The sequence below is a fragment of the Taudactylus pleione genome, unplaced genomic scaffold (genome assembly GCF_031769625.1).
Source record: "Taudactylus pleione unplaced genomic scaffold, aTauple2 ptg000327l, whole genome shotgun sequence".
Taxonomy (NCBI): Eukaryota; Metazoa; Chordata; class Amphibia; order Anura; family Myobatrachidae; genus Taudactylus; species Taudactylus pleione.
This window is the reverse complement of record NW_028284728.1, coordinates 2,509,914-2,528,182: the sequence shown is the minus strand read 5'-3', so window position 1 is coordinate 2,528,182 and position 18,269 is coordinate 2,509,914.

Below are 18,269 nucleotides of genomic sequence, written 5' to 3'. Positions count from 1 at the left end.
CTTATTTACTGCACATATCTCCAGGAAAATTGTGCTGTCATTTCTGTGAGAGGTGAGTATATAGTAGTCTATTGGTTCTAGACACCGCACACCTTGGACCCATTACAGATACGCCCAGGCAGCATCCAGCACTCCAGCTACTGAAAACTACACATCCCAGAGTGCCCTGCAGTTTTAGCATGCCCTAACAGCAAAACTGTGGCAGGAATGTGTTGTTCCACAGCAGATACAGTGCCACATATTGCCTACCCTTGTATTAGATAATTGCTCTTCCAGTTGTCTATACATAAAGAGTGAGAACCAAAGCTGGGGGTTTCAAGAGAAGTAGCACTGTGCAAATCTCCATGCACCCATAATACAGTACAGACAGGGAATATTGCCTCCAGTATACAGAAGAAGAGTGACAGCTGTCCATATACAGTAGTATATATGGAATCGGTATGAAATACCGCCGGCCGCATGGTTCGATTCCCGGCAGCGGCTGGCCGACAAAAGCAGAGTTCCCGGCAGCGGAAGCCCGACAGCGCTGGAAATCCCGATCGTCGCTAAGGTAAGTATAAACTAACCTAACCCCCTAACCCTCCTTAGGGGAGTCTAACCCAAACCTCCCCCCCAAGAGCCTAACCCTAATCTCCCTCTAAGTGCCTAACCCTAACCCTCCCTCCCCCTAGCCTAATCCTCCAGGGGGGGTGCCCTAAACCCAACCCCCCCGTGCGGCTGTCTGCTCGCGGCGCCCGGCATCCCTTCAATCGGGGTGCCGGGCGCCGGTCTCCCGGCATCGGGGAAATGACAGGCGTCTAGATATAGATGCCGGTCATTTATCCCACGCCGGGATTAAGCAGTCGGGAAGCCTCCCGATTGTATACCGTATATATGCAGTTGTCCATATATACTGAATAGGACGAAAATTGCTGTAAGTTTACTTATAGAATAATTAGGATTGGGTGATGGGGGAGGTGTTAAACCTGTGTTCCCCCCACTTTGGTTGTTATATGTGAAATATGTATTGTGCTGTGTGTCTACTTGTTAATAAATAATTTCCAATCCTGGAGAACTGGTTCTGACTGTACCACTAATAAGGAAACTTTGCTGTTCCCTGGGCATTGGGAGAATGATAGCAGATCGTGCTGAGACAGGATTCTGAGGGAAAACAATCTAGTGGCTCTTTAGGAAACATTATCAGTTTGCTCTAAGCATTGCGTAATGATCACGGCTGCAAACCTGTTATGTTGCCTTAAAATTAATATTTAAGAAACATCCAGACCAGACGTAAATAGAAGAAAACTGACCTGTAAATTTGCGATCGCAGCTGCAATTACACACGCATTTCAAATGCGATACTATGCTAATCCATGGTGATCGCTATGCCATCACAGCACTACATAAGGACCCCCACTTTACCTTACACACATCCGTAATGCTTAGCAAGACTGCAAAACCATTGGTAACATGGAGTACCATCGCAGCCTCACGCACACTTGCACAAGCTCTGACCTTACTCAGGAATTGCTGACTGGCTCAGGCTGCGTACGGCATCGCAGTGGATAATTTATGCACACCCCAGTAACGGCGTTGAAGCGCACTGGCACGCCTGCGTTTCTCCGACCGCCCCCCATCACCACCCACAAACAGCACTTCCTGTCAATCACTCTGTGATGGGTTTGTGTGGTCACTGTGATCGCAGTCCTCATTACAGTGGCAGAACGCAACAATCGTCCAATTGCGTGCAAATTAGCAACTGCGATCCAAGCCGGATCAGGCCCTGTGATACTCAGTGTCGAAACTGGTCATTAAGGGCCCACCAGGGAAATGCAGCTGCAGGGGCCTGCTGAAGGGGTGTGACCAACCATTGGGTAGGTGTGGTCATCAATGGGAGGGACGTGACCATCCCACAAAGTGCACAGCATATTATGTATTCTCAGATTCCCAGACAGAGCACTGTGCCCAATTTAATCTAATAATAACTATAATAATAATAATCTGTGGCAGCATTGTAATAATAATGAACTCCCCATCGCCTGATGAGTGGTCCCACAAGAAAAGCTGACACCAAACAACTCAATGAATAAGGGAGGGAGGGCGGGAAACAGCCGACCAGAGAAGTTTCTATAAAATGGCTGCCAAGCAGCAACTCTGAAATAGCACTGACCCACCCTCTGCCAATCCTATAGGCTAACCAAACCTAACCCAACCCAACAACACTACCTCACTAAACAACTAGCCCCTTCTTGTCTAGAGGCCGACACCCACAGGCTCAGGTGTTTACTTTAACTCCCTGCATATGAAATGCACTCCGTCCTAATAAACTCCCCATCGCCTGATGAGTGGTCTCTCCTAACAGTGCAGGGTAAATCATCAACCATAGTCATAATGAAATAATGACACAGAGACTTATATAAGGGGAAAGGAAGGTCAGCTTTATTTAATTTTAAACTAATTAAACTATTTAATGTATAACTGAACTAACTAATAGAATAAGAAAGAAAGACAGACAAAGTATGGTGGCGCAGAAAGAACGGCCCCACAATGCAAGATCACCAACTGCATACTCACATCGATCGTCTAAATGGGAGGCGAGCAGCCAGCCCATTACCACGCCCAAGGTATCCCCCTCCCACCCCAATGACACGACGTGAGGCCCACCTGGTTAGGTGGTTGCCGCTGACCCCAGTAGGGTAAAATCAGCCTAAGCCATGTATTGGAAGGGAGAGCACCTCAAGCTCCAAAGACAGATGGCGACTGCTACCGTTCTTTCCCGCCAACAGCAGTTCCCAGCTAAGAACCGCACCGCCACCATACCCTAATCTACAACACCTTGACTTCTTTCTAACTAACTCCTCAATAACTCCATTCCAATGCACCATCCATCCTTAACGAGGAAATCAGTGGACCTAATCAAAGCATGTAAAAGGACCACTCCTCCAAAACCCTGGACACTGCAACTCACAGCCAGGTTTATCCATCTTCTGACCACCTACAGGGTTCCAGGAGACAAAACCAGTTCTCCAATTCACAGCCAGGTTATCCATCTTCTGACCACCTACAGGGTCCCAGGAGACAAAACCAGTTCTCCAATTCACAGCCAGGTTATCCATCTTCTGACCACCTACAGGGTCCCAGGAAACAAAACCAGTTCTCCAGACCTGCTGTGGAATTATATAAAACCACAAAACTCTGCAATAGGGGGCACATGGCAATGATCATCCCCAAATGAGCTGAAATGGAACACTCCAAAAACCCTAAACCATGTAACCCTCTCCAAAACTGGAATAATTCTGTATATTAAATAAATACACAACAAAAACACAAATAGGAAAGAAAATAGCAAAGACAGAAGCCTAATACAGGGACAGAGAGGGAGGGCGGGGAGTGGAGGGGTGATCCTAACTTGACCTGAGGCAAAACACAAAACATCCACCAGCCGGCATGCAGCCAAAGTTATAAACTAGTGGTAAAACAAAATTCCTCAGGACCCCCAAATATGACGAGTAGCTAGTCCTCAAGTTAGGATGTAAAGCAACATTTTTACCGAAGTCTAAGGTACGTTTTTAAGCACTAGACTTTCCTCATCTCATGGCCTACCTGTGATCAACGGAAAAAAACCCGACGCAATAGTCAATGCAGCTGCATCTGGACTCTAAAACCGAAAAACTGCCGAAAAAACTTGTAATAACCATGCAGGAAGACGCAAATAGAGTGGGCGCTGACCAACAGGAGGAGCAGGGACCAACTTGTCCCACCCACTTCAAAGCTCTCTTGACCAAGAAACACTTTGAAAGGTCCTCCAGGCCCAAGACACAGAAAAATTTGGGACAGGCCTGCTAATATCATTACCACTATAGCACTGGACCTGTCCCAATTCAAAGAAGCTCTACGCAAAAGCAAGAATAAGCTTTCAACTGGTCTTACCTCGGCTCCCTCCATGGGCCAAAATGCAACGCCATGCCCACCAAGCAACCTGATAAATTGCATGGTCCTGGGAGCTAAGGATTGATATGCTAGCCCCTCCATGCTGGCTTGATAATATGCTGTACAGCAGAAGGGCAAAAATCGCTGATCTAATTAGGCTAGCAGGGCCAAATCGCAAAAATGCAACTAATCAAAATGCGACAAGGCATAGGCAAGCATGTTCTAACACCAGGGGTATGCCTGGCCCGAAATAGACTATTAGAACAATGTACGGCTACATCCAGGTCTTCCAATACGGAAAAACTATGGCTGCTAGGCTTATGCCTTCACCGTCACTTTGACCAAGTACGCCACTGAATCTGCATAAAGTGCAAAAGTTGTCTCATCAGAGCTGACCATCTGTTCGCTATGTCCAGAAACTGCAGTTATATCTCCATCCCGAGCGGGAGCACCATTCTCTGGCACCGCAGCCTCTGAAAGAGAAACAGAAACCAAAAGAACAACAGGACCAGCCATTGTAGACCTTGCACTATCCTACAAAGGAGTGTAAGAATATTGCCCGCATTTGTAGCAGTATTAGGGCTCCCTTCATGGAATATCGTAAGGGGGGGGGGCTGTGGTTACCGCTACTGCCAACGGGGTCAAAGTGTATTATACGGTGTGGTGTGACCAGTGCAATTATCCGAGAAAAGTAGGTTCAGGAACTGTGAGTGGCGCTACTGGGGGAGGAGCTAAAGAAATTAATTATAAACACACACATAGCCCTGTGTGTGACCATTATCCGTGTATACTTAGTATTACCATACAGAGCGGTGTGCTCACCATCAGTTCTCACCTCAGTGTTATAACTACAAACCGTGCATACTGAGTATCATTATACGGAGTGCGCTGTGTAGAGAGTGTTGTGTTCATCATCAGTGTTATCACTATACACTGTGCATACTTAGTAATATCATACAGAGAAGTGTGCTCATCATCAGTGTAATAACTATACCCTGTCTATACTCAGCACTATTATACAGAGCAGTGTATCTTACCTTAGTGGTGTAACTATACAATGTGCATTTTTATACTCAGTACCATCATACAGAGCAGTGTGCACACCTCAGTGTTACAACTATATACCATGTTAACGCAGTACTACTATACAGAGCAGTGTTATAACTATACACTGTGTATACTCAGTGCTCTTATACAGAGCGCTCACCTCAGTGTTATCAATATACCGATAGCTATATAAATAACTATATATAAAAAACTATATGCAATATGTTCTATAAGATCCCATTTATGAGACATTTTACCACAGTATTCGATATTCCGCTGTGGGTCCTGTAATGTATGTATTTCTCCTAGCAATCAAGCCATAAAATGTAAGAAATCACATCTTATGCCACTACACAAATGTTTAAAAATGTAAGATTTTATTACGTGCCACAGTACCAATTGTATTATTTAATCGAATGCTTGTGGCCTCCAATATATTTGAAAAACCACAAGGAGATTCCGAAACAGATAGGCAGAACACCTGCGGAATATTAAAAAAGGTGTTGCCAACCATTCCCTCAAAAATTACAAAAGCATTATAGGGATTAAAAAGATTGAAGGCAATTGGCGTACCAAAGGTACTGATACATTTTTAGCGAAGGCAGAAACGAAATCCATATACGAAATTAAAACACTACAGCCGTGGGGTTTAAATACAGATTTCGAACTAAAGTGGTTTTTATAGTTTTTAACATTTTTAAATGGTAAATGGTTTTGATTCATATAATAACATGATTTAAAATTATTTTTATATTGTGTTTTTATGCTGGTTATTTTATAGATCTTATTACTGTTAACATACATATATGCACTTTTATTATAACTGATATGCAGTTTTATATTTATTGTTTAGAATACCAAAGCCGTTTGCTATATACTAATTATAGTAGAGAATTACCTATTTTGCATTTTTATCATGTTATACAATGATGTCCCCAGGGTAGTTATTTCCGGTGGATGGACAAGTGCTGGAACGCAGACGTACACCCTGACTAGTCCAGTAATTTGCCGTAATGTTAGACCTAGTGGTCATGTGGTTTGCGTCATGTGCTCCATGGCGTTGCACACACACCGAGTCCCCCGCCACCACTTCATGTCCGTGGGTCACGTGGCCGGCAGTATGCGTTCCATTACTAGGCACGCAGGAAGCGTCCTCGAGTTACAGGAAGTGATGATTATCACTAACAAAAGGGGACCTAATTAGCGGTGAGTTTATATATTAGTACTTTGGATGTGTAGAGGTTTATTTTTATTTATACCTATGTCCGCACACTAGACAGGAAATGGGTGGAGACTTGAATCCCTATAAAGACCTGATCCTGGTCTGATATACAAACACACCTAGAAAAAGACCTATAGGTTGAAACGCATTGGTGGAGTATTTTTGTACAGCTCAGTTGGGGGAGCTAATGAAAAGTTCCCCTATATGTATTGATTTGTACCTTTTCAAAAAAGGACTTAAATGGTATGCAGCCATTTATCATGTGTATTTTATGTTGCAATAAATTATTTACTGCTTAACACTATGGATGTGTTCCCCCTATATTTTTTATGACGTCAATAGAATATTAAGGGACACATAGTATTGAAAACTGCTTTTTGGAGGATTCAAGTTTGGATTACTTTATGACTTTCTGGATCAGATTGAAGTATTGGTGACATCACTATCCGGAGGAAATTATCTTCCTATGAAAAACGTGACTATATATCAATGATCTTATATTTGTATCTTTGAAACTATATGTATTAATCCTTACCCGTTAATTCTGGGTTGTGGTGTACCTTTTTAAGGTAGAACACTTGGACCATTTTTATTTTTTAAGAATTTGTATCTTGTGATCTGGTGTTTATCACTTAAGTATTAAGCAGCCTTCCTTCAGTGTGAGTGCACAAGTGTGCATTTATAATGTGTATACTCTACTATAATACACAGCAGTATGCATACCTCAATGTTATCACTACACACTGTGTATACTATGTACCATTATACATAGTAGTGTGTACACCTCAATGTTATCACTACACACCGTGTATACTTTGCACCACTATACACAGCAGAATGCACACCTCAATGTTATCACTACACTGTGTATATACTGCACTATTATACATGGCAGTGTGTACAGCTCAATGTTATCACAACACACTGTGTATATTCTGCACTATACGCAGCAGTGTGTACACCTCAATGTTATTATCACTACACATTGTGCATATATACTGTACTATTATACATGGCAGAGTGTACAGCTAAATGTTATTATCACTACGCACTGTGTATATACTGCACTACTATACATGGCAGTGTGTACAGCACAATGTTATCACTACACATTGTGTATATTCTGTACCAATATACACAGCAGTGTGTACACCTCAATGTTATTATTACTACACAATGTGTATATACTGTACTATTATACATGGCAGAGTGTACAGCTAAATGTTATCACTACACGCTGTGTATATACTGTACCAATATACACAGCAGTGTGTACACCTTAATGTTATTATCACTACACAATGTGTATATACTGTACTATTATACATGGCAGAGTGTTTACCACCAGTGATCACCTCAGTGAGTATAATTAAATATATTTAAACAATGAGAAGAAGGAAGACAGGGCAGAAATGGAGGCAGATATATAAGTAAATGGGAAAAGAAAAAGGCAGAATACAGGGTATAAGAACAGTGAAACAGGCAGAGGGGCAGAGAGAAGGAGATGACAAGACAGAGAGAAGAAATAGAAGTAGGTAGAGATAATAAATAGAAGTATAAGTCACATAAAGTGAAGTTTTCCTGTCACTAGCACAGCACCTGTCACTAGCACAGCACCTGTCACTAGCACAGCACCTGTCACTAGCACCTGTCACTAGCACAGCACCTGTCACTAGCACAGCACCTGTCACTAGCACAGCACCTGTCACTAGCACCTGTCACTAGCACAGCACCTGTCACTAGCACCTGTCACTAGCACAGCACCTGTCACTAGCACAGCACCTGTCACTAGCACAGCACCTGTCACTAGCACCTGTCACTAGCACAGCACCTGTCACTAGCACAGCACCTGTCACTAGCACCTGTCACTAGCACAGCACCTGTCACTAGCACAGCACCTGTCACTAGCACAGCACCTGTCACTAGCACCTGTCACTAGCACAGCACCTGTCACTAGCACAGCACCTGTCACTAGCACAGCACCTGTCACTAGCACAGCACCTGCTCACACAGCCAACCAGAGAAATTTCTATAAAATGGCTGCCAAGCAGCAACTCTGAAATAGCACTGACCCACCCTCTGCCAATCCTATAGGCTAACCAAACCTAACCCCACCCCCTGCCCATTCCTATAGGCTAACCAAACCTAACCCAACCCAACAACACTACCTCACTAAACAACTAGCCCCTTCTTGTCTAGAGGCCGATACCCACAGGCTCAGGTGTTTACTTTAACTCCCTGCATATGAAATGCACTCCGTCCTAATAATAATAATAATAATAAATATAATAGTTAAAAAAAAATAATTGGTGCCCCCTTTAGTCTAATGATAATGATTTCAGTCTGCGCATGGGTCCCGATGGTTACCGTTTAAAGGGCCTGATTCAGCAGAGTACGCAATAGCAATCACAGTTGCAATTTTGTATGGAACACTGCTACGAAATATATACTAATGCCTTCCACAGCTCGGCCAGCATAAAGTCGCCCACTGCTGCTTTCTCATATCCGTCCAATGTTGGTCTTCTGCATAAACATCGGTACCATCGACGCACATTGCACAGGCACACAGAATTTACAACAAGTCTGACCAGCCGCAGACATTGCATAGCTCCTCGCATGCCCATGAAACGGCACTCAAACGGACAGACACGCCTGCGTTTTACCGAACACCCCCCCGTCACCACCCCCAAACACTGACAGCCTGTCATTCACTTCGCGATGGATTCCTTTGTGAGTCCGGAATTGCTAATGCGATTGCTGCGCACGTGCAGTGCAGTTTGCACGTATTCACAATGGCAAACAATCGCTCGACTGCATCCTTAATCGCTATTGTGTACGCTGATGAATCAGGCCCTAAGACGCAGATTAAAATTGCACCTAGAGAGGTGCAATTTCAGTGGACATCTCAGGGAGGTAACAGGTGGTTGGCTAGCAAGACACGGGCGTGTTGCTGTCTGCGACTGCATCCACGGGCGCAGTTGCACTGACCCCAGTGGCCATGTTTAGATGGAGAAATTGCACCGGCCATAGGGTATGAGACCGTTGGTGCACTTAAGTTGGTGCACTTAAGATGGTGCGTCTTGGGTAGGGATGTTGTAAAAGGAAACATACAGCCTGATTCATGCCTGGATGGTATTGCACAGTAGCAAGGAAGCAACTGTGCAATACCGTCCATCAAATATTAAAATATTAAAATACTGCAGGAGGCGTCTATAGGAAACAGACGCCTCCTGACAGCGATAGAGATCCGAGTGCAGTGTCTGCAGACACTGCCTCGGATCACTATCACGACCATCAGCTGGCAGCCTGCGAGGCCAGGAAATCTGCACCCACCGTCGCAGACCCTGGCTTCGGCCCTCCTGGAAAATGGGGGTGACAGGCCCCAGTTTCCTAGAACACTGGCCAAGCAGATCCCCGCTCCACCCCCAAATGCTGCAGCATGTCAGTCATGCTACGGCTTGGGGAATCGCAGGACCCATTCTGCACATGCGCAGTTTTCCGGTCATTGGAACACTGCGTTAAGCCACGCGCTGGCGTCCGGACCTGAATCAGGACCATAGTGCTATATATGTTGGCATTTGTACAGGTTTTGGGAACAGTGTGTAAGGATGGGTGTGGTATATATCAATATTTAAATTGTCAACATTCATTATGTCAACACTATAATGTCAACATGTTTCACGCCATCAGCATACTCCCTAGGTGCATAGGGGTTGTCCGGATCCCATACCCATACTTATAGCCTGAATGGAGTGAGTTGCTGTGGACTTTGGGGAATAATGGAAACATACTGTAGATTGAAGGATAAATTCCAAGTCTATATAAAACTGTAGCCGTCGGCATAGGTAGGACCGATATAGTGTGTTGAGCTGTCTATATACTGTTCCATTAATACCGTCATTGTTGTGTACATGGAGAGAAGTTTTGCTGTGTTACATCTGATTGTGTAGGGCTCTTAGGGCCTGATTCAGCACGGATCGCTATTCTGATTATACACACATGCAGCGCAGTTGCTAATATCAGTGGTGACATGTAAATGTTTGCATTCGCATTGCGATCACAGCCTGACATGAGGACGCCCACTTCCCCTTACTTACATCTGTACACTTGGGCAACATAGCAAAACAATCGGTAACATCGAGTAACATCGGGCCCACAGGCACAATTATGGCAGGCCAGACCTCACTCAGGAATTGCTTAGTTCAGCGCACGGTATGAGGCCTCAGGCTGCGTATGGTATTGCAGTGACTAATTTATGCACGCCCCTGAAACAGCGTGCGAACGCACTGGCACGCCTGCATTTGGCCGACCACCTCCCTGTCACCACCCACAAATGGCACTTTCTGTAAATCACTCTGCCATGGGTCTGCGTAGCCTCTGCAATGGCAGTCCCGATCGCAATAGCTATTTTGCGCACTTCAATGCATACGCAGAACGCAACAAACGGCCAATTGCGTGATTATTAGCAACTGCGATCCAAGCTGAATCAGGCCCTTAGTCAGTACACCACACCCTATGGCCATAAAGTTATTGTCGTGTGGTCACTAGGCCAGCATTAGTTAGGGGCTGTATTTGTAGTTAGCAATCCAGTTGTGTTTTAATTGGATAGCACACCATAGTTTAAAGAATAGGAAAACTTGTGGGCGGTGTGTACTTGAAGATGAAGCCAAGATCGCCCAGCAAGCTGAAAAGTATTATAACGATGAGCACACATGCCGTGTTTTACTGGATATCCCTTTCCCTAGGCCAAATGCGATATCTGTTGCACCCTTGTTTCACCACAGCTGTGGTGGAATGGGGTGACTGAGGCCCTAGGGCCAATGATAATATTTCTCCCATAGGGTGGAGATCATCGTCACCTCATACGGAGTATTCTGTACGGGAGTGCGGGCATTTAAGAAGTGGATGTATAATTTTTTTTTGATGGACCTAAATTGTCCTGATGTCCAAGGAAAAGCAAGAAAAAAAAAAGAATCTCACACCTTTACAACATTTGAAAATATATATTTTTTATACTTATTAATGTCCCTCTTTTGAACTGTCTGTGAGTCTGATTCACTACCGATCGCAACTGTGAATGCAGTAGCGATTATGCATGCAGTAAAACTGCGATTGCATGCTTATTCACTGCGATCGCTATGCCACCGCAGCGCAACATAAGGACGCCCACTTTACCTTACACACATCCGTAATGTTTAGCAAGATGGCGAAACCATGACAGCCTCACGCACACTTGCACAAGCTCTGACCTTAATCAGAAATTTCTAACTTAAGCGCACGCCATGTGTCCTTTAGGCTGTGTAGGGCATCGCAGTGGATAATTTATGCACGCCTGCGTTTTGCTGAAAACCACCCCCCCATCACCACCCACAAACGACACTTCTTGTCACTCACTCTGCGATGGGTCTGCGTGGTCACTGCGATCACAGTCCCGATTGCAGTGGCCGGTTTGCGCACGCAGACTGCAATGCATGCGTAGTATGAAACAATCGACCGATTGCGTGCGTGCGTGTTAGCAACTGCGATCCAAGCTGAATCAGGCCCTGTGACTATGCAAGAAAAAAATGCTGCCAGTCTCTCTATATCACCATTACAGATTAATTAATAAGCCATTCAGTACATTTATGATGACTTTGACAAAGTCAAACAGATATCCGCCTACACCTGTACACTCAGTTCCGCCTTGTAATTGAGTTCAGCAGAGATACCACCGTCATTTAATTATAGCAAGTGTATATTCAAACAGAGTTTATTTTGAAATCAGATGTCAGATTATAACCAGTATGTATAAAAACCAGCGCTGTTTACAGAGCCTGAGACAGACTCAGCCCACTCGCTAAATGTCAACAATGAATCAATAAAAATATTTGCTGATAATGTGACCTTGAATGAAAATGTTTCCATAGGGCTGCGTACAAAAATCCACGCATCCAGGGTGAGATTGGTCCACGAAGGGGCAGGTTCGGCTGCCATTGCCAGTATTTCTATGCTATTGCAACTGCTTTTATGGCTGTTTCTCAGTTGCTGCAAAACAAGGCCACACTTCAAACTACATTTTCTTAATCAATTAATCAATCATTCAATCAATCATTTACCTCTATTCCGCTACAAACATACTCCACCTCCATTTCCCTGTACTTCCCTCAGACCTTTGTTATTGATTAATGAAAACATTTTTGGTTTCTATGGGGGCAGCACAGACAGTGTAACGGTTAGCATTACTGCCTCACAGCACTGAGGTCATGAGTTAGATTCCCACCATGGCCCTACCTGTGCGGAGTTTGTATATTCTCCCTGTGCTTGCGTGGGTTTCCTACGGGTGCTCTGGTTTCCTCCCACACTCCAAAAATATACTGGTAGGTTAATTGGCTCCCAACACAAAAAATTAACTCTAGTGTGTATGTGCGTGTACATGTGATAGGGAATATAGGGCCTGATTCAGAGCCACTCGTAAGCGGCAGCTCGTTCGCTCCGAGCGATGTTTGCCCAACTGCGCATGCATGCGGATCGTTATACACATGCGCGAACTAGTCAGTGCGGCCGAAATTCATGTGCTCGCAAAATAGCGAATGCCTGCTAATTTGAGTGACAGGATGAGGCGTATGTGGGTGGTAACAGGGGAAGGTGCTTGAAAACGGGGAGTGGAGATCCAATCGCAGGCGTGCTTAAAGGTCAAAACGGGCGTTTTATGGGTGTGCATATTTAAAACAGCAGCGTCATTGACCACGTCACTGGGTTTTTTTTAAGCCAGAACTGCTCGCAAAATTGTGGTAGCAAAAACCAACCACAAGAATAGCGAGCAGCTCATACCCTGTTCGATGTACTCGATTAATCTAATAAATAGCGGAAATGAGGTAGGATGCGAGCGGCCAGGGGGCGTAGTCTCCCAAAAAACTACCGCAAGTTTTGTTCGCTCGTTCAGACCTAGAGGCGTGAACAGACTGCAAACAGCGAACGGTTCATTTGAATAGCCACCCCTATTTTCTGGACGAGCGAGCGCTAATTGAATCAGGCCCATAGAGTGTAAGCTCCACTGGGGCAGGGAGTGATGTGAATGGCCAAATATTCTCTGTAAAGCGCTGTGGAATATGTGTGCGCTATATAAATAACTGGTAATAAATAATAATAAATAAAACTGCCATCATGTCTGCTACTGCTGTACCACAATGTTTCATAGATGTGCTATATACCAAAACCAAAACACGCGGATCTGCGCACACATCTCTAGTGAAATATACACACATGAAATATCTTGTACTTGTAGGATAATATTGTACCTAATGGAACTGCCCTCTCTATGGTGGGAGTGCACAGCTGTCATGGGATAGGTCTTGGATGCACACAGCAAACACTGATGACTTTTTCGAAGCAGCTTAATGTGCAAGTGCAGCACGGTCTTATTTTTGATAAATTCGCCAGCACGCTTCTTAAGGTACATCTACTCTAATGGATGTGTGATATTTTGAGGACTTGCAGCCCTTTATGTGAATGTGATTGATGATGAAACTAAAACCCTCACTCAACACTGCTGCTTAGTGCCACATGTAAGCTCTCACAAGCCGGGCCCTCCATCCTCTTGCTCTCACAATGCACTATTCTGGTCTCCAATACATTCCCCTGCACAGTCAGGGGCTGTGATTCTTCGTGTCTGCTTTTCCCAGGACACTTGGTCATTGAGTGAGGGCCGGTGCTAGGCTGCGCTGTGTCCAGCGCCGTCCTGTGTTGCCGCCCCTTCCCTCCTCTGCTCCCTCCCCACTGAGCTTAAAAATATCCTATAGCGCTGGGAGGGAGGTGGGCATTTCCTGCGCCCTCCGGAAGCAGTAGCGCTCCAGGCGATGGACCGGCTTGCCCGTGCCTTGAGCCGCTACTGCATTGAGTGATACTGTTAATAACTATCATTCACATAATATCTTATTTCACTATTTAATTTTCCCCATGTACTGTACCCTCTAGTAAGAACCTTTTAATATTGTTGGCATATATTTCTGCATGTATCCTCATATATCGACTATTGGGAATCTGCGCGTGTGCAGAATGGGTCCTGCGTAATGCCTGATTGACAGGCAGAGGCATTGAAGGGGCGGTGCGGAGGCGGCCGGCGTTCCCGGACACGCGGGCGTGTCTGCCCCATTTTCCGTGAGTGGCAAGGCCAGGGACTGTATTGGTGGACGCATTTTCCTAGCCCTGCAATCCGGCCTGTCTGAGTAAGCTGAGGCTTACTCAGCTAGCCAGCAGCCCGGTGCCGTCCACCATCGTGACCATCAACCACCGATGGTCGCAATGGTGATCCCGGGTCTGCGACCTTGATCGTAGTGCTGGGACCGCAAATGCAGCAGGAGGTGTGATACATTTCCTGCTGCATTTGCATATTAGCATGGACAGAAGGAAAGCTGTCTCTGTGCTGCCTGCGTGCTGCCTGTGTGCTGCCTGCGCGTTGCCTGTGTGCTGCCTCTGTGCTGCCTGCGTGTTGCCTGCGTATTGCCTGTGTGCTGCCTCTGTGCTGCCTGCGTGTTGCCTGTGTGCTGCCTCTGTGCTGCCTCTGTGCTGCCTGCGTGTTGCCTGTGTGCTGCCTCTGTGCTGCCTTCGTGTTGCCTCTGTGTGCTGCCTGTGTGCTGCCTCTGTGCTGCCTGCGTGTTGCCTGTGTGCTGCCTCTGTGCTGCCTGCGTGTTGCCTGTGTGCTGCCTCTGTGCTGCCTGCGTGTTGCCTGTGTGCTGCCTCTGTGCTGCCTGCGTTTTGCCTGCGTGCTGCCTCTGTGCTGCCTGCGTGCATCTTTGCAATTCCGTCCAATGCTGAATCACCCCCACAGTGCAGCCTAGGTGATGGTTTCTTGCTGCAAATAAAAAAGACTCTGAAACAAATAAAAAAAAATTGGCTGCACAATTAACATAATTATTACCAAATAAAAATATACAATAAAAATGTACTATAACAATAAAAATAAAAAAAAAGGAAACATTTTTACACCATTAGAAACAAAGTCTCACTGAATAGCTGATTGTGGTCTAATAAAAGCACCGGGGGTGTGCCCCGAGGCCACGCCTCATTTCTGTGTGGCCACACCCCCTTTTCAGGCGCACATGACTAAGGCGCAGGAGACCTATTGTGCCCACCGCGTGTCACTGACCCCAGTGCCGCTGCTGGGTGCACACATTTCAAATGCCACGCCGATGATCACATAGCTGAACCATTATTTGCCACTGCACATGCGTGAAAACTCCTGTCCCCTACGAAACCAGTGTCACGCCTGAGTGTATGCACAAAAAAAGCTGTTGCTATCGGCACAGGCGGTATTAGATAAGGGGCGGCAAAGTTATGAGCGTTCCTAGGTGGTGACGGACTGGGAGTTTACCAGAAGGGAACACAAACAAAGTCTGTCTCATGGGCGTGTTATGGGAGTCTAAGATGAGATGCACTATGACGTTTTAGAAACCTTTAAGTGTTTTTGCCGCTCTGTCATATTTGCACATTTCTCCAAATATTTCAAAAACAGCAGCTGCTGCATCCAGTGTTTTATTTTATTTTTGACGTCTTGCTGTGGACTTCACAATAGGAAATATTAACGGACATCTATGAATACTGTCATATAAACAAATGTGGCAGGTCGCAGTTTTGGCTCAGCTCCCATGGGGCATATTCAATTGTATCTTTTTTTTAATTTCACGCTGCGAAGGGTTTTCAGAGCTGAAAACCCTGCAACCACTTTTTTAAAATTGGATACCGCGGGTATCAGGCGCGGGTATCAGGAACGCATATACCCAAGCCCAATTTTGGATTACCGCGGGTATGCAAGGATCGCTATTGTGTTCGCGGTAGCAATCTCGCACGCAGTTTTGCTGCGAAAAGTATGCTAATATGTGCAATTGCAAATCACTCTCAATGACAACATGTAGACGCCCGCTTACCCTCTCGCACATCCGTAATACCTTGCAATCCAGCCAAAACATCGGTAACATCGAAGTACATCGGAGCCACTCGCACATTTAAGGCAGGTCTGACCCTACCACTAAATTGCTAACTTTCCTGCACGCAGCGAGAGCTCAAGCTGCGTATGCCATCGCAGTGGCTAATTTATGCACGCCCCTACAATGGCGTTCAAACGCACTGACACTCTTTGTTTTCTCCGACCCCCCCATCGCCACCCCCAAACACTCTGCGATGGGTCTGCGTAGTCACTGTGATCGCAGTTCCGATCGCAGTGGTTGGTTCACGCACTGCGATGCGATAAGTGATGTGTATACTGTAGGAGACATTGCAGTATAGGAAGCTGGAAGGTAAAGTTTTCATTACTTCTCTAAGACATTAAAATAGTGAACTCATCATATTCAAAAACTGAAAGAAAAAAAAAATTGGCACCAAAATATGTTATGTACATTAAATGTTAGCTATTAGCACTATTCTGCCAGAAATTGTCTCTAGTACACAATGCATAACCAATGAGTTACTTATTTGTAATACTCCATCTAATACTGCCATCTAGTGTCTCTATACGTGTAGTGAACTAATGAATTGATAGTTGATTGACAACAATCACAGTAACAGCTAATAAAAAGCAAAACCGACAAGTTACATACAGTTAGATGAATTAAACATTGTTAGCTTAAATCAATTAATAAAGCTAGATGAATTTTTGATTGGTAAATACTACACTGGTATGTTGCATTGCAATGATTCCTGTAAGTGAGATCATACCTCTGTAATTGTTATACTTTCATCTGCTCTGCAAATTTTTCCATTTCTGTTCCACTGGTGCAGAGTGAGATATAAAACTGTATAAACATTGTGGCATGAAGCTTATTATTTATATGACAAGAATCACCAGATGCGAATGAGAGGTCTGATATTGAGCACTTGGCAGACACAGAGGTGGTGATTCAGAGCTCAGAGGTGGACGCAGCTGTGACTTCTGCGCTGCTGCGCCATCGGACATTGCACCTGCCTATTGCAGCCGCAGAATATCCGAGAGACCATGGCCCTGACACGCACTCATCTGTTAGCCATCCCCCAGTTACGACCCAGAAACGCCCATCCAAATTGCATGGATCGCAATACAATTTCGTTCTGCATCCCCCCACGGGAACCATCGCAACGCATGTGCATTGAGTCTCGAATGCCTGCGCAGAGGTACTGCAAATTAGAGATGTGTGCCGGACCATTTTTGCTGGCTTTGGATATGGATTTGGCTCTGATTCGTCGTCCATCTTTGAATTTGGATTTGCCAAACCTTTGGATTTGGATTTGGATTTTTTACAAAACTTTACAAAAAATGCTAAAATCACATAATTTGGGCTTTTTTTTGTTCCTAGAGTATTATTATTAATGTCAATAACATTTATTTCCAGTCATTTACAGTCAATTAGACCACCTCTCAGCTTATAATATTGTTTTCACCATTATTGGCCAAAGGCTGCAGTGAGCTGGCTGGTTACTAAGCGACAGAGCAGCAGCACATACACCACAATTTAAAGGAGAGATGTGCGCCGACCCCCGTGTTTTGGTTTTGGATCTGAATTGGTTTTGCCAAAACCTCACCTCCGTGTTTTGTTTTTCGGTTTTGGTTTTGGATCTGGATTTTTTCTTAAAAAATCATAAAAACAGCTAAAATCACATAAAATTGGCCTGTTTTAGTTCCTACAGTATTATTAACCTCAATAACATTTATTTCCACTAGTTTCCAGTCAATTTTGACCACCTCACAGCTCACTATATTGTTTTCATCCAGTTTAGGCCCAAAATTTGCACCAAGCTAGCTGGCTGACTAAGCTAAGCGGCAGCAGTGGGCGGCACAAACATGTGGCAGCTCAACTTCCAACATGGCACATCAGTAAACAAATGTTTTTATTATTCAAGAAAGGCCTGAGGGAGTTGGAGTATGTATGTAGTTGAAGGCAGGGCAGGGACAGGATTAGTTGATTGGTTGTAAAATTAATTTCATTTTTTGATTCCGAATAAAATTTATGAGGGAGAAGGGGAGGGGAGGAGGCATTTACAAAAAAATATTTGACACATTCACATCAGTCCTTGCCCCAGAAGAATCCTTGATGGCCATGCCTGCTGCTGCTGCTGGGAGTGGATTTTCTCATCCCAGAAGGGG